At 35.2% G+C, this 18,431-nt stretch overlaps 1 long non-coding RNA gene across 1 annotated transcript; it reads left to right on the top strand.

The window, feature by feature from the left end:
• Positions 1-3,377: 3,377 nt before the first annotated feature.
• On the top strand, positions 3,378-18,065 carry LOC131392991 (uncharacterized). The gene is made up of 3 exons (XR_009215818.1): positions 3,378-3,487; positions 17,139-17,190; positions 17,978-18,065. It is a non-coding gene; the product is annotated as an uncharacterized LOC131392991 (long non-coding RNA).
• The last annotated feature ends 366 nt before the right edge of the window (positions 18,066-18,431 follow it).

The following is an 18,431-nucleotide window of genomic DNA, read 5'->3' as shown; positions in this document are numbered from 1 at the left end:
TTCTTCCCTCAACCCTCTTCAGTGGAGCATGTCATACATTTACAACACAGTTAGATTATTTTGTCTCCATCTGCATTTCATCCTGAGATCTCTCAACTTCTGAGCTAATTTTTATTTTCAGTGAAAAGTCATGGATGCATTTTGTAAACCCTAAAGCAACTATTAAGAAAATAATTTTTAAGTTTATAAGTAAGAATATAGTAGAGCTGATAAAATGGAATGTGAAAAAACATGCCATTGTCCAAAGAGAGTTCAGAAAAAGAGCAAGGAGGAAGCCAAATAGAAGAAAAAATATAAAATAAATAGCAGGATGAGAGATTTAAACCCAACCATATCAATAATTACGTTGAATGTAGATGAACACAACACTCCAATCAAAAGGAAAAGAATATATTCAGTGGATAAAAAGGCAAGACCTAACTCTATTTTTTCTAAAAGAAACAGATATTAAAGAAAAAAAGAAGTTGAAATTAAAGAGATGGAAAAAGATCTGCCATACAAACTGTGCCCGTAAGAAAGATGCTGTGTCTATGTTAATATCAGATAAGTTGGTCTCTAAGCCAAAGAATATTACAAGAGAGAAAGAAGGACATTTAATAATGACTAAAGGGCAATTCATCAGGAAGACACAATAATCCTAAATATGAATGGCTTTATAACAGAGTTTCAAAATTCATGAAGAAATGCTAGCACAATAAATGTGAGAAATGGAGAAATCTACAACCATAGCTGAAGATTTTTAACCGGCCCCTCTCAATAGCTGAAGAAAAATAGTTGGCAAAAAATCAGAAAGAATATAAACAAGAGAAGATCTCAGGTTAGATTTCCCAAAGCAAACCCTGAGCAGGAGTTTAGGGTGCAAGATAGCATTTGAGATTAACACCTGTGCAGGGAAGAAAAAGGGAACAGAACTGGGTAAGAGTAGAAGTCAAGCTGTGGCACAGGTCTGGCAAATTCTCAGCCTAACCCAGCCAGTAGCTCTGGGGAAAATACACTCCTGCGTCACTTAAGGAGAGGGATTCTTTCCAAGAAATGAGTCCTTAGGTGATTTTGTTGTATAAACATCACAGAGTGTACTTACACACATCTAGGTGGTATAGACTATTACACACCGAGGCTATATGGTACTATCATACAGCACACTGCCTTATAGGCGGTCCATCGTTGACCAAAATGTCCTGATGGAGTGCACGACTGTACTTGCTGTCAGAGTTGCCCACATCAGGCCGCACCAGCAGTGCCTTTATCTCCACACCTCTCTTAGTTATGGCATGTAAGCTTCCCCAGGGAAAATCTGACTTCCGATAAAGCAATGTCTTTAGTTGAGGCAGAACCTGAAGGAGCTGACATCTAAACGTTCTCTGTTGATTTCACTCCCAGCAAGTTCTTCCTTGAAAAGGGACCTGGACAGACCATTTCCGTGTCTACTACAAACACCACCAATGAACTTGACCTAATTAATAATTACAGAATGCCACACCTATCACTAGCAGAAAAACATATTCTTTTGAATTGCCCATAAAAAATATAAAACAGCAGGATAATAGATTTAAACCTAACCATTTCAACAATTACAAGATAGACCATATAGAGAATGATAAAATGTCTCAGTAAATTTGAAAAGACTAAAACCTTACAAAATATGTTCTCTGACTATAATTAAACTACATTATAAATTAAGAACAAAAAGGTATCTATAAAATATCCAAATATTTGGAAATTAAATAAAACATTTCTAAATCACCAATGGGTCAAAGAAAATTATCCAATGGAAGTTAGAAAATACAGCAAATTGAATGGTAATGAAATAGAGCATACTTGTGGATGCAGCTAAAGCAGTACATAGCGAGAAACATACACTTTAATTGTTTATATTCAAAAAGAAAGGCTTAACATCATAATTTAAATTCATAATTGGAAATTTTAAAAAAGAAGAGAAAAACCAAAAAACAGTAAATAGAAAGAAAGTAATAAAACAGGAGCATAGATCAATAAAATAGAAAATGGACAAATATTGGTTCATTGAAAAGGTTTATAGACTTGATAAACACCAAACAAATTTAATGAAGAAAAAAAGAGAAAATACAAATGACTTATATCAGAAATAAAAATAAATATTACTAAATTAAAAGGAAATAGAGGAATATTATTAATATCTTTTTGACAATACCTTAAGAGAAGAAACAGCTAGAAAATACTAAGACTTAAATCTCTGCGAAGCCAAAATCTTGGAGAGAACTAGACACTGTGTTTAAGTGACTCAAACCATTGAATTTATATATTAAATGACAGGGTCACCTCAGCTGTTGTCTAGATGATATTGATAAAGATATATTTTACAGACTGTGAGTCAGAATTTGAAAGTGGTTTTATTTTCTAATTTTTTAACTTAATTAAGTAGGAGCATTTTCTCATCTTAACACTTTTGTAAGCACAAATTTTTAGTGCTGAATAATACTGCATCATATGAGTGCTACAAAATTCAGTCAACCGTTCTATTGTTAGTTATTTTGATTGTTTCTATGCTTTTGCAATTATAGATCGTTTTTATAGCAAATTGAATTCATTTCCTCTGAATAAATTTCTAAAGGTAAATCCTGAGTCAAGGGTGAGACTGTATTTCAAATTATTATAACCAGTTCAAATTGCTGTCAAAAACCCATATCAATTTATTAACACAGTACAGAAATAATCTTTTCTACATACTTTGCTAATACCAGGTATTCTCCTTTAATAAGTAAGCTATATCAAGTATAGAGATGTGCAATTATATCTTTGCTTGCATTGGCATTTATTAATTACTTATAAGAATTTATAACGCGCATTGCCATTGTATTTCTTGTTTTGTTAATTGTCTGTTTACACATGAATCAGATGGTCTTGACTGTGTACAAGCCAAAGAAGCAAGAAGTTCATATATGCAGAACTCTTTATTCACTACCTTTTATATAAGCACCAGTATTTATTAATATTTGTAAATAAAAGACGTGAAGTATGGCTCTACTATGTCAATGGTCAATGGAGCTATTATCCACATTATTTTTGTCAAGATCCTTAGTTAATGAGGTCCTTATGGGTTCCTAAAGACTAAAATATTGATCTTGTGCATGAACTGAAATCTGCCTTGTGAACATGCCTCATGGATGTTCTTTTCGTGGAGAAGCTTCCATTTCTTATCACAAGACAAAAAAAAAAACCTTGATGTGGTGGAATTAAGTCACATCTCAAGAATTCTGTGCTGGCAGGCCAGCTAGAATACAGAAAACAGTTAAAACAATCCCTAAGTAATTATCTGGGGAACATCTAACTTCACACTTTAATGTACAGTTTTCTGTCGCTAGTATGACTATATTACCATTCTCCCATTTCTCAGATCCAGGATATATCAGTTATAAAATATCTTTTGACTCATGAGAGAAGCTAAGACTATTTCAGCAGACTTGGTGGCTAAGGAGAAAACAATTACCACTTATGTTTTGCAACTCTGGTGAGTATTACATGAGGTAAGGCTGAAACCAAATGTCAGACAGGCTGTAGGAAGAGTGCCTCAAGGTATTTGCAATGTCAGGTCAAACTACGAAGCATCCCTTCCCAGTCTGTTGGCATCACAATATCACAACAGCATAGGGTCCCCTTGTCTTTCACCACCTTCCAAATCCAAGGACTTGACTGAGCTGTATTATTATTATCAAAAACTACCTCAGGTTGAGTCTGGACTAAGATTTTATAGAAGCAAAGCAGCCCTCGATCCTTGGTTACATTTAGTGGACAGTCCTGAAATGTTTCTCTATTAACTAATTGAAAAGGCTGATTCATTTGTTAAACATGAAGTAACAAGGAAAAATGGAAGGTAAAAGTGTAAAGCAGCCTACAAATGGCATCCTTTGACTTTACACTGACATTCCATTGCCCGAGGATGGCTTATTTGCTAAAGGTCACACAAACATTGAGGAATAAGAAAGAAAGCAAACAGGCCCTGTTGCCCAAACTTTTCCACCAGATCACTTTGGGACATATTCTAAGAACTACACCATTTTATCATTTTGAGGACAATGACATAAAATGGTGCCAATTGAGGTGGGGTTCTCAGACATAAATGTATTAAATACACTGGAGGTACCTTTCCAATGGTCAAATGAAGCCAGAATAAAGCAAGCGTTGGGGATTTACTACAGGGTTATTAATGGTCTATAAGTAAGGCTTTCTAGGTCCCAACATTTTATATTTGTGGGAAAAAATGTGATGATTACCCTTTTCGTGCCGTATGGCAGTGAAAAGCTGAGGAGGCATCACCTGATCCGAAGACATTCAATGACACACAACACTTTGTCCTATAGTAAGCTATGAAAGATATTTAAAAATCTGCTCAACAATCAATCATAATCTTAGTGGAACAGGTGTCATGGGAAGCCCTTCCCCTGCTCCTGCTTCTCTAACAAGATATGCTCATAAAGTATGTGTAACAGCATACAATGTGACATAGATATGCCATATACTGGAAGCAATGCTTAGGACTTCTAATTACAAAGGCATAAATTTACACATCACTATTCTCTAAAAGAATTCAGAAAGCACCACATGCTTTCTCGTGTATTCTCACAGTTCAGTTGGGGTTAAGGATCAGGATAGAAGCCTATTTATTCAGCCTCTGAAAAGATCAGCCAGGGGAGACAGAAGGTGCTCTACTTAAGGGCAGCAAGCAGGCTGTGCAACCAAGGCTTGCTGTCAATGAAATGAAATGCTCTAAGTTATTTTTGCCCTCCCCTCAATTAGGTGAGCAAACAGTTTATTGAGCATATTGATCGAACTGTTTTCCATCTTCTCTGGGTTTTCTGCAGGGTAGCAAAGTGCCTACAGAATCTATATGTTGAAACTTCAAATGCTGAAGTTGAGAGTTGAAGGGAGAGTTAGTTTTTTCCAATAATGCAGAGCAATTCAATTTTGGATTCACATTGCCAGAATATCTTTAATGCTTCTCTGTATTTATGCAATTAGTGTAAGCTTTTAAAAATATTGCGGCATATGGATCCTTAGTCGTTTTTAATTTGGATTTGTCCACCGTTTGATTTTAAGCAAACCAAAGGCTGGGAGAATATTTTTTATTTTTTTGTATTATACTGTATCTCATTTTACTAACAAAATGTGACAAATTAAAGTACTGATTAAACCTTCTTTTTTGGTCATTAGACTTCATACGTAACACACACACACACACTTTCTATGTAGAGAACATACATTGTTTAAGAAAGAGCAAGAATGATGTATTAAATCAGATCTTAAAATAAAAATCAGGTTTTTATTTTCTTCCTGAAAATATATCTGGACTTAGACATTTCATTTAACTTTCCCTATTGATAGTTTGTTCTGGGCAAGTACTGTAGAGAAGGATGCAGGTATTGATTTATATGAAATAAATCTCTGAGGGAAGAAAAACTGTAAGAGAAAAGTATAAATGTAAAAGGAAAGAAAAATTATTTAAGAAAGATTTTTAAGACAAAGCTTACTCAGAAAGAAAACACAGTTTATTTTTTTCTTCATTTTAAGGAGTTAGCTTAAAAAGAACAGTTAACAGTTAAAAAGAATAGTGAATATTCTTTTTCTATTGGATTCAAGAAATATGCATTGAATAACTTCCTTGTGTCATACACTTTATTAGGTGGATCCTGGAAATAGATGAGCAAGTGAAACACAGGCCTGCTCTCTACTGCTCACAGTCTAGCTCAAAAACAAATTTGAATACTGTGGTAATAGATCTTGACATCGAGTTACCAATTTTTACTCTCTTGTACTTGCTTATTTATTTATTAAATACTTATTTCTAAGAGCATTTTTAGATTCACATCAAAATTGAGGGGAAGGTACAGACATTTCCCACATACCCCCTTCCCCACACGTGCACAGCCTCCCCCATTATCAACATCCCCCACAGAGTTGTAGATTTGTTACAATTGATGAACCTACACTGACACATCATTATCACCTAAAGCCCTTAGTTTACATCAGGATTCTCTCTTGGTGTATATTTTATGGATCTGGACAAATGTGTAAGGACATATATCCATCATTACAGTGTCTGTGCTCTGCTTATTCATCCCCCCTCGCTCCCATCCCCATCCCTACCCCTGCAAACCGCTGATCTTTTTACTATCTCCATAGTTTTGACTTTTCCAAAATGTCATATAGTTGGAATTACACAGTATGTAGCCTTTCCAGATTGGCTTCTTTCATTTATAATATGCGTTTAAGTTTCCTTCATGTCTTTTTATGGCTTACAAAATCGTTTCTTTTAGCCCTGAATAATATTCCATTGTCTAGATGTACCACAGTTTATTTATCCATTTATTATAAATCTTTTGTTATAAATCCAGTTTATTTACCTGCTGAAGGACATCTTGGTTGCTTCCAAGGTTTGGCAATTATGAATAAAACTGCTAGAGACACAGGAGTGCAGTTTTTGTGTGGACATACGTTTTCAAATCTTTTGGGTAAATACCAAGGAGTGCAATCTCTGGATTTTGTACTTATTTTTTATCTCAACTGTTCACTTAAGTAAATTGTAGAAATCTAAATTCAGAAATAAAAATGACTCAGCTCTTCATTTCATGACCTCAATAATATTTGGATATTGGGATCTTGTTTTTGACACCGTGTATCAGAAAACAATGAAACTGCATCTTCAACTCTGTGGCTTCCAGCATTCATGATAGGATGAGGCTACTAATTAAATGAGCCGAAGAAGTGTCAGTGGGAGGAATGAACAGGAAAGACATAGTGTGCTGTGCTCACTCATTGACTACAGAGAGATGCGTGTGGCCCTAGTGAACCACTTAGCTCAAGGGTTACTTCTGTTATCATTTCAAGGGCTTTGCTTGAAGGGTGAGGGAAGAGTAAGGCAGATAAAAATAATATCTTTTTAAATGATCTATAATAGATTTACAGTTATCATGGTAAGTGATGAGTTCTCTATTCTTTTCTGAGATGGCATGATTAAAATAGCATCTTCAAAATAACCAAAAATCAAGAGAAATTTGTAAGGGTAATAAATAAAGTTTTATTTCTATTCCATTGACTTGTATTACAAGTAGAATCAAAGAAGTTTATAATAAACAAATACCCTTACAACCTCAATAAAGATTTTGCATAGTAAAACATTACACTGCAGGTTTGCAAAAGTCAGAATTCCTCACTTCATAAACATTACATTTATTTCCCCGGGATTTGGCCTACGAAAGCCTTCAGGAATGCCCAAACTATCATATCAATGGAAAGCAAAGGGAAATGTTTGTGTTTCTCACCATCTCTTATGGATGGAATTCCTAAGTAATAAACTGCAGAAACATACATTTAATTTATTAATTTGTAGGTCAAATGATCCTGCATGCATGGCAACATGTGTGGAGTCAAAACTCTATGTAGAGCAGAGCAGTATACAGCAAATACGCATGACTATCCAGAGGCAAGTGGTCGAGACACTATTTTCAGGACAAGTCCTGTGTTTGACTTTAACAAGAATAGCTACAAGTAGCTGTAGAATGTGCTCTCTGTGCTATCATTAGTTCACGTGGTCCAAATGTAGCCCAAGCCTGACTTTCCTAACTCTGGTAATGATCAGTGGGGTACGAGTCATATGATTGTGGTGATCTCAGTGCTTTCGGTTCTGGTGGACGGTTGCCCATACCACTAAGTCAGCGTTCACAACACCATGCACATATGGCACAGTTAGAGTTCAGTGGGAACCTAGGACTTTGCTAGCTTGGGGGCCAAGTCACTCTTAACCTCCATAAAAGGCATCCCTTTAAAGAACAGGGTAAAGGTCACTGCAGCTCATGCCAAGTGTAAAAATGAGAACTACAGACAGGTAACACTGTTCAGATGTTGTAGGGCTGTAGGCCTGTTTTATGTCTGCTCTGAGCCCTCTGCAGCTACAGGAGACCAAAGACATACTCACCCCTCCCATTTATACTAGGTCAACGGCCAAATGGGCCCAGACATTAAAAGCAAGGGAAATCCAGGGGCTAATCAGGAATTGCCTGTCTCAAAGGTATGACATGAAATACTGCAACAGGACATTGTGTAATTGGAATTGTGACGGTGATGGGTTGCTGTGGGTTGTAGATTGAGTGTTCAACATTATGAATGTGTGACACCGAAGCAGGCTGCAGCATGACTGCATAACTGCTTACCCCCAAGTCACTCATAAAATTGAGATGTGCATCTCCTGAGAATACCAAGGAGCAAAAATTGTAAATAAAATAAATGTTCAGTGTGTCTGAATTAATGAGCATATATTAGGATCATATATAACTTGAGGAAATAAGGAAACAGCACAGCTGAGATTTCCCTGAGTAACAGAGAGAAATAGGGAAAGTTATTTTTATTATCTAATTGGTAAAAAGTCCCCAGTTTTTCTGTCAAAGTTTATAAAAGAAAAATACACACAGGTTCCAAGGCAGGGGGGTGGGAGGATATGTGTGGCAAATGTGGGAAATCACTCAGTGGGGAAATACATTTCACACACAAAAGCATGGTTATAGGCAAAAGTTGAAATAAAAACCATATTTACATGGCATGATTTTTCAGATAATTTTTCTTCATTAAACTCAAAATTATAACCAGTTTGGTGAGTAAACCGGTATCATGGTCTCTGTGGTTTGAAGAACCAATCTTGTCCCAGCCTATCTATGGCAGTAATATTCATGCTTCCCTCCATTTGATACGCTATTTCTAGTGCCTGACCTTCTTTCTTTCTCTCTTCCTTTCCTTCCTCCTCCCTTCCTTCCTTCCTTCCTTCCTGCCTCTCCTTCTTTCTTCTCTCTCTCTTTCTCTACCTCAAAACTATCAAATGAACTTAAGAAAATTTTTAAAAATGAAAAAGCCTATTGTTTCTGCCATTCAAAGATATGAGCCTAGATTTGGGGAGAATGAGGAGGCTAGGGTGCTAAAAATGTAAATAATATATATTTAAAAATAACTGTAGCAACTACCCTACAAACTGATATGAGTGAGGAAAAATCACTTTTAGCCGTGCCATCAATCGATGCCAAAGCAGAGAAGCAGGTGTGTGATGCATATACCATTTTAGCAGGCAAGGTGCCTCAAAATGCTGCAGCCACACCCAGAAGTTGGGAGGGACAGATACATATTTATTAAAAATTATTATCCAGTTCACAGACTTATGAAACATCTGTACATAGTTTTTTTCTTTTTTTGTGAGGAGGATTGGCCCAAAGCTAACATCTGTTGCCAATCCTCCTCTTTTTGCTTGAGGAAGAGTGGCCCTGAGCTAACACCTCTGCCCTTCTTCCTCTATTTTGTATGTGGGACACTGCCGTAGCATGGCTTGATGAGCAGTGCACAGGGCCGCGCCAGGGATCTGAATCCATGAACCCTGGGGCCACTGAAGCAGAGCGCATGAACTTAACCTCTACACCATTGGGCCAGCCCCAAAACATATGTATATATTTTTGTAAGGAAAAGGTAGCTGTGAGATCTTATAACAAGAGATCTTCAGGTCAGGTGAAAAATAAAGGATAGTCAACCTAAAGTGTGATTATAATAAGCAGTCATTTTTGCAAAATTTGATATGGTAGTATAGTGTCCTCCTTCTCATGCCCATCTCTCCAAAAACCTACCACCCTCAATGTGTGCATTCTGGCATGTATGAGGATTTATCTAATTTCTTTATCTGGATTTACGCCATTTGCTCATCACATGAATTCTTGATTCTTGGATCCATTAAGAAATGCATCTCATATCCTTATCACATAAAATATATTTCTCCTCTCGCTATTGATCTTTGTATCTTTATTTAAAGAGGAGAAAGCAAAACATTATGCATTGTACTGCATACCTATCAAACTCATATACATTTAAATCTATGCAGATGAGTGTACATCTGTGGGTATGTATGTATATAGATGCACACAATTAAGTGCTCTACTTTTATTTTAATCTTTTGAAATCTAAGATTTTTGTACTAAAAAGAATCTTAAAAATAATTTCCTCTAGCCACTTTATTTTAAATAAGGAAATTGAGGTAGGGATAAGTAAACTGTTTGGTGCTAGATCACCTGACTTCTTAGTGACAGAGAAAAACGTCAGAGATTGAGTCTACCATCTCCTTGATCAGGGATCTTTTCATGATGCCATGTTACTTGAGTTTTCCTTTAAGTCAGAGGTATTTGTAACAGCTTCTTCATTAGGCCTTTCATTTCTCTTAGTATTTCTTTCAGCCTATGAAAGAATCATAGGCTATGACTGAATCATAAAGTGCTAGTCCAACTGCGTTAGTCCACTTGGGCTGTCATAACAACATATCATAGACAGGGTGGCTGAAACAACAGGAATGTATTTCTCACAGTTCTGGAGGCCGGGAAGTCCAGGATCAAGGTGCCGGCCAATTCAGTTCTCCAGGGAAGGTCCTTTTCCTGGCTTGCAGACAGCACCTTCTCACTGTATCTTCATACGGTGAAGAGAGGAAGCTCTGGGGTCCCTTCTTGTAAGGGCACTAATCGAATCACTGGGCTCCACTCTCATGAGTTCATCTAAAACTGATTACCTTCCGAAGTCCCCACCTCCTAATACCATCGGGGGTAAGGGCTTCAACATATGCATTTTGGGGGGACACGAACATTTGGTCCATAACACCAACTGGAGAAATCTGAGCAATTATTTTGAATATATCAAGATAGACTCTCTTTAGCTCCTTTATGATACGGGTCTGTTAGGTTTCTTTGGTTCCTTTAAAGGCTATCAAGTATGTTTTAAGTTCACTTGAAAAATATTGAATTTGTGTAAGTAATCATTTTGCCTCTTATTAATTATATTTTGGAAATCTTAAAATGAATTGCTTGAGGAATATTGGTACCTTTGACATCATTCTGGAAAAAGTTACAGTGATCTAAGGTAAGATCACATTTGTGTTATGTGATAAACAGTTGTACCCTTCTCCACCTAGGAAAGTCAATTCAGTATCATCTGAGAGTCACAATGCTGACCTCAATGATGACAGAATTATAACCTTGCAGAAGTGAATCTATAATGCTTCCAGCATCAACAATACAAGCTATTTAGCATTTTCATCAGTGTCCTAAGTGATGTCTTAGAAGCAAGCTCATTAAGTTTGCTGTTGACAGAAGCTGGAGAGGATGTTTCAGAGAGGAGGTGCTTATTTTCCCCCTGGAAAATGAGTCCAGAATTCAAAATGAGCTTGAAGTGAGCAGAACATATTTTAATATAGGAGAATACACATAAGAAAAATTAGGGAGCAGAACATGTCAAAGAGCTATATAGAAAAATATAACAAAATGCATCAAAGTGTTAGCTATACAGAAAAACAAAACAGACTCTATTAGAACTTAATGAGATGAGAATTATAAAGACATATATACGGGAATGAAATGCTGTCATTATCCCTGCTATAGGAAATATCAAAATATTTCAATGAGAAGAAAATAAGGATCAACATACATTAGAGCTATACAATTTGATAAATTAAAATAGTTATGATCAGAATAGATTAGAGCTGCAGCCATCTTTCTATGAGCCTCACCAGCTTCTTTTTATCTCTCTGCTAAGCTCTTAGTTTACCAAATTAAAGGAATGTAAACATTAGCCTGAACCCTTTGTTTGCCTCCAAAAAGCCGGCTCCCATGAAAAACAAACCAGAAATAGCAGAAAGGAAAATCTAAGTGCAATGCATTGAATTTCTTTTGTGGGTGTGATCTCTCATTTCTATTAGATACACTCTATCTTTAAGTAAAAAATATATACTTATATTCATGGCTAGGATAGAAAGATGATAGGAATTACAACAGCCTTTTGATAAGCAGCTTTACAAAGGGAAAGAATAGCAGAGCAAAATACCATTAACAGGAGTCAGTTACCACTAAACAATTTGGGGTTATCAGAGTCATTCTGCTGTTATCCTCCCTCTGACTTTTGTTTCATAATAAGTTGTCCAATGGTATGCAGCTGCTTTGCCCCGTTTACAATTCTCATTTCCCTTCTTCCAGAACCTGCTATGGTTGACTAGAAGAATTAACCAAGCTCTGTGTTCCCGGTGCCATGGATCCCACCCAGCAACTTCTTAAAATACCTGTTTCCTGTCGTACTCTTTACAGATAAAAATTCTGCAATAAAAGATGACTATGGTGGTGCATTTAACACATATTTGTTGAATATTTATTCTGCACCAGATTCTTAATATGTGAAACAGTGGGATATAGGGGAAAAATGATCAGACTTGGTGTCAGAATAACCAGGTCTAAATCTTGTCTCCCTCCCTGTTGCAACACTGGGTATTTACAGTTACGTCATCTGAGTTTTGATATTCTTACATGTCAAATAGGGGTAGTATCATCTTTCCTGAGAATTTGAGGAGATAAAGTGAGGTTAAATATATGAAAGTACTTTGTGAAGGGCTTGGTACATGCTTCATGCTCCATAAAGATTCAATTTTATCTAATTTGGGGTTAAGTTCTTGAGTTATTGAGATGTGTAAGACGTGCTCCCTGACTTCAAGGAGTCTGCAATCTAGTACAGAAGCTCTAATTCAACTCACTAAATGGTGTATAAATATATATATGCACTATGGTAGCACAGAAGAGGAAGCAATACAATATGCACAAGGAACAACTTTAAACTAATATTTCTTTCTTATACCTTTGGTCCATATGGCATTAAGCATGGATGGATGGATGAAGATGAATGGATATTCATCTGGAATATTATCCAGCCATAAAAAGGAAGGAAATTCTGCCATTTGCAGCAACGTGGATGAACCTGGAGGACATCATGCTAAATGAAATAAACCAGACCGAAAGACAAATACCGAATAATCTCACTTATATGTGGAATCTAAGAAAAGTCACACTCACAGAAGCAAAGAGTAGAATGGTGGTTGCCAAGGGCTGGGAGATGGGGGAAAAGGGGAGATGTTGGTCGAAGTGTACAAACTTTCTGTTATAAGATGAATAAATTCTGGCAATCTAATGTACAGCATAGTGACTAATTAAAAATAGTTAATAGTATTAATAACTAGTTAATAATACTGTACTATAGACTTGAAAATTGCTAAGAGAGTAGATCTTAAGTGCTTTCATTACCAAAAAAAGTACTCTGTGTGTTAATGGATCTGTTAATTAGCTTGATTGTGGAAATCATTTCACAATGTATACATATATCAAATCATCATCCTGTACACTTTAAATACATACAATTTTTATTGCCAATCAGACCTCAACAAAGCTAGAAAAAAAGCTATGAAGAGGAGACAGAAAATTGAGCTCTAAGTATAATGGGAAGGCTCAGGGGAGGGATAAAGGGTGACTCCAGTTAGCAGTTCTTTATCCATCAAAAGAAGACTCCAATAGGTCATGTCTTAAACTATACATCTAGAATGGTAATAAATCAATATTTTTAAGATATGTGAGTAAAGACAATATTAATAAATTATATTATTGCTTCCTTTTGGGGACAAAGATTGAGAATAATTTTTATTAATTGTTGGCACAGAGTACATATAATATGTATAAATAATAGTCAATATGATATCTATTTTATACATATCATATGGACTTTTATTTATAATTGTGGTAAATTCTTCTAAATTCCTAGATGTCACTATTAAAAGAAAAAAAGGATTTTATAAAAATATGAAAAAAAATAATTTTTAGCCTTAAGGATGATAATAAAATTTTATATCATTGAAGGTACTAATTAAAATTAACATTTCAAATAAATAAAGGTTAGGGGTATCTAATTATATGATTTTTTAATTATTTCAATTGGAAAAAATCTTTCACTTCTTGATTTCAAAAATATAAGATTAATCAGTCAACTTTCTTTTCTTAGTCAGCCTGCTGCACTTAATATCACTTAACATGTGTGTGTGTGTGTGTGTGTGTGTGTGTGTGTGACGTGGAAGTCATTAATACCGTCTACCATTTATTTCCCAGTTGCCTCCTGGGCACATGCTAAACTTGTGCTTCCTCATCCTTTTGAAGTTCATATGTAGCTAGATAACTTGCTTTGCTTACTGATATGTGAAGAGAAGTTATATGTCACCTTGTGTCAAAGTTTGAGAACCAGTTAATGATTTGCCATGGCCCTCCTACTGATGTCATGATTGTGAAATAAACGTTGAGTTGAAGTATCCATCAGCTTGGATCCCTGAGTGACAACCTGGAACACAGTCCCTAGACAACCCACGAAGAGCATGTAATGTGAGCACGAAATAGCCTGGGGTTGTTTTAAGCCACTGAGATATGGGGCTATTTGTTGCTGCAGCATAACACAAACTATTACAATTAACAGTAAATAAAATAATAAAGTAATAGTAAATAATCTCATAATTTTCAGTGTTTTAGGATAGTCATTGTTATATTACTTCTTATGTGAAGACCATTGATGTAATGAGCTGTAGAGGGTTATATGTGGACACCACAATCTAATCTGGAAAAAATGTTAATAACAACCAATAATTCAGTCCATCATATCTTTTCCTTCTTTTTCATAAAAGTAGGTAATAGAAAAAAACAAAGAAAATATTTTTGTGGCACTTAATTAGTTGAATTTTGACCAAGATGTATTTTGCCATAAACTTATTTAAGTGAATTAAGATCATTACTTGAGGTAAACTTTTTTTTGGTAATATTTAGAGAGACAGCTATATTTTATGCATATATTCCGCTATTGATAAAATGTATACAGAATTCAGGAATTAAACAAACATTTAAGAATTGTTTCTGGGGAAATCATTTTATCCAATCTCCTCATTTTACTGATAAAGATTAAAAAAAACAATATGATTCTTCTAAAATCACCTAAAAAGTGTGCAGCAGAATTGAGGTTAGAAACCAGATCCTTCAACTTTTGGTTCAATTTCTTTCCATTACTGCTTCTAACATATGTTAGCCATTTTGTAGTCAAATATTGTATGATTCAGTGTACTATAAATTCACAAATTATTTTTCTAATTTGGACAGTTTGATTAAGTCACTTCTAGTATATCAGTTATTTTCTTTTACTGCTTTTCTAAGGAGACAAGGGACATGGTTGCTTTAAAAGTTCTCATCAAATAGAGGTATGAACTCAGATACGTTTTTTTTAACAAGCACCAGAAGCGTTTCCAGTTTGCATACCATCTAATGCAGGCACAACTGGACTTCATGTACAGAGGGAAACGCCTTGCAAAGAAAAAGGCTTTCTAGAAATCAGATAACTCATCCACAGCAAGTTTGATGAGCTGTGTACACTAATCAGAAACATCTGAACTAAATTTCCCTTGAAATATATATAAAATGAAGAGGAACTGTGGTTTGCAGATTGTGTTTCAGGTTCCACTCAACTCAAACATTTCTCCAGCCTCAAATAACTCCAGTTTTTTTCATTCCTACTTGGGAGTTCATAAAAATGCTTTGTATACTACAGAATAAAGCTGGATTCATGGGAAATCTACTATAAATATAATGGAGATAATGACATAACCTGACCTAAAGTTTCCTATTCCTGTAGGAGTATTGGAGATGAGATTTCTAAAAGAGGGTTATTATGTGAAGATGAGTACAGCCTAACTATTTGAGAGACAAGAAGCAACTATCTTTAGGGTAGCTATCAGCAGTCATTTTCATAACCTGATTTGCTAAATTTGCATTACATGGAACTCAGAGTGGGGTCTTATGCACCATTTCTCAGATTTGAAATTAGATACAATTATTAGAGACTTTTTGTGATGTAGCTCTGCTATCTACTATGAGTTCCCTTCTGTCACCTAGTATATAATAAACTCTAATTCCAGCTTTATTATTTAAAAAATCATTTTAAAATGATGTTGTCATTATTTGAATTACTAACAGTTCTCCAGCAGTGGAAATCTGACTTTTTTCCTATCAAATAGCACAAGGTTTTAGAGAAATAATGAAAACAAACTTATGGTCTTAGTAAAAACACTTTTCAATTGAAAAGAGTACCTATCGTCCAGGGTATCTTTTAGTTTGCAAGAAATGTTTCTTTGCATATTTCTCTTATTCTGTCATTACTGTAATACACCACCAGATACATTCCATGTGCAATTTACAGTAATCTGAAACTAATCTTTTGCTAAAACAGACTATCAGTATAAAAGAATTTAACATATTCTGATAAGCATATGCCCTCGTTCATTTCTAATAACTATAGTGGTGGTTGAATTATATTGCCAAGATTTAAATAGGTAAATGTGCCTGCCTAAAGCATTGCTAAATTTTAAAAGAGCAAAAGTTTGCCTTTGTCTAACTTACCATAATAGTCGCTGGGCTTTGTGATCTCATTTTCATATTTTCTAGGGATAAGGTTTTTAGAAATTTTTATATATGTTTTATATATATAATATACATAAATATGCCACTCTATCTTCTGACATATACACACATATATATATTTCTAAACCAATTCTGGCACTTAAAATATTAAAGTGAAAAAGAAATTAGAGCAGAGAATAAATGCCTGATCACTACTATGAAAGGAACAAGGCCCACAGCTTGCATGAATGAATGAATGCATGAGAGCTTCGTAGTGAAGCATTACAAATGGAGGTGAATTACCTTGGTTTTTCTGGAAAAATCTCTTAAGCAAAATATGAAAAATCAGACTGGGTCAGAGAATTTCCCTATTTGATTATTGGAGGCATGAGAGATACAGTGCTGGAGTTGATGAACAGCAGAAATGTCATGCCGGGTTTTGTGTGGGACCTGATGATACATATGCATGTTTGGGAGTCCCATATTATAAGAAATCAAAATTTATTTGATCCCTATGTCTTTCTTCATTTCCTTGAATTAAATCTGCCAATTTTCATAATTTTCCTCCATAAAAATATTGCTTTGCTCTCAGAATACTATGTTGTAGCTTTGTTTAAGTAAAGGAGATATTTTGTTGAAGGAGATATCTCGTTTTGTTAAAGGAGATATTTTAGCAAGAAGAACAAATGTTTGTGCATGTGATTTGGAATATGTTATTTTAGCTTAAAATAGAGATCTGATCTTCCGTTATCTTCTTTAAAACTCAAAATACATTCTTGAGAAATGACTCCGTCAAATTTGTCAAATAAGTTTTGTCAATCTCACTCTGCTTCTCTTTTCTATGTCATTTAATTCCAGATAAATAAGTTCCTACAGGAAGCTAAAAACGAATGTTCCTGTGTTGGCCTTGGTAAGAAGGAAACTATTCCAGAAGACTCAATGATTCTCAATTCTTCCAGAAAACAATGTCTGAAATTCCATCTAAGCACATTTGACATAGGGTAATAAAGAAAAATAGAAACATTCCCGTAAAGAGAATTAAAAGAAAGTTTTGAAAAAAGTTTTTATATTTTTAATGTAAGCATCTTTCTATTCTAGGAATGCTTTTACTCTCTGTATAACAGGATGCCAAGTTAGAACGCGATTGCAGGGCCCTCGGAAAAATCCTAATATAGTCTCTGAGCATGTTCTTCCCTCTCTTTTACATGCAATCACTAGACCTTGGTTTCTACAATTTAAGTTTTGATTTTTTGACAGAACACAAATTCTCCTTGACAGGTTATTTTAAGACCTTATCAATCACATACTTCTCATTTTGGTCTTAGCTGGTTCTAAACACTAACTTGCTCGTTGTCTTGACACTTTTGCAACAATCCTTCTCACTCCTTCTTTTCACTGCCATAGTAATCGTCCTTTCTTCACCAACACTCAGTTCTGCTATAATGCTTGTTTTGAAAATGGGAATGTTTTCCAATAAGATTGTTATATTAAGGAACAGTTTGAGCAAAACACAGATTTTGTGTTTGCTCATGCGTGATTTTGTCCACGAGAAACACTAGGTGAATGCAGAAAACTGCACCAGCTGAAACTAGCCACACAGCAATACACAACATACACACCTCAACATACAGGTACATCATGTGCGTTACGAGCACACCCAGTGTCATATGCTGTTACAACTTTCTGTCTGATTCCAGATAACCTTCCTTCCATCACTTCACAATAACTCTCAAGCTGCTGCAACCCTTCCTATGCCCACTTCCACAAGCAAATTTCAGATCTTTCTCAGGGGTAAGTGCCATATTTATTGTAGTATATGTTATATATTATAGATTTCTTAACTATTTATATATATTTATATATTTATACATGATATTTTATAAATTTCTAGCCTACTTAATAGGTTTACAACTGTGCTACAGTTTTTATTTGTTTCCTCCAGTTTTCTGCTTCATTTTGTTTTGTTTTAATGAGTCATTGACAGAATTTGGGGGTGTTAGGATCCTAATTCCATTTTCTCTGCAAGTGTTGTAGAACTGACTGCTCCGTTTGCACCGTGCAGTGATTTTCAGGAATGCACAGGCCAGATTATAGCACAGGGGGTTGTCCTTCGTCTTCAGCTCTTTTGGATTTGATCTAAGTGCCCACCAT

This window comes from Diceros bicornis, chromosome 27 (genome assembly GCF_020826845.1).
Source record: "Diceros bicornis minor isolate mBicDic1 chromosome 27, mDicBic1.mat.cur, whole genome shotgun sequence".
NCBI lineage: Eukaryota > Metazoa > Chordata > Mammalia > Perissodactyla > Rhinocerotidae > Diceros > Diceros bicornis.
Note: the sequence above shows the minus strand (reverse complement) of the source record. Positions and strands in the feature narration are given on the sequence as shown.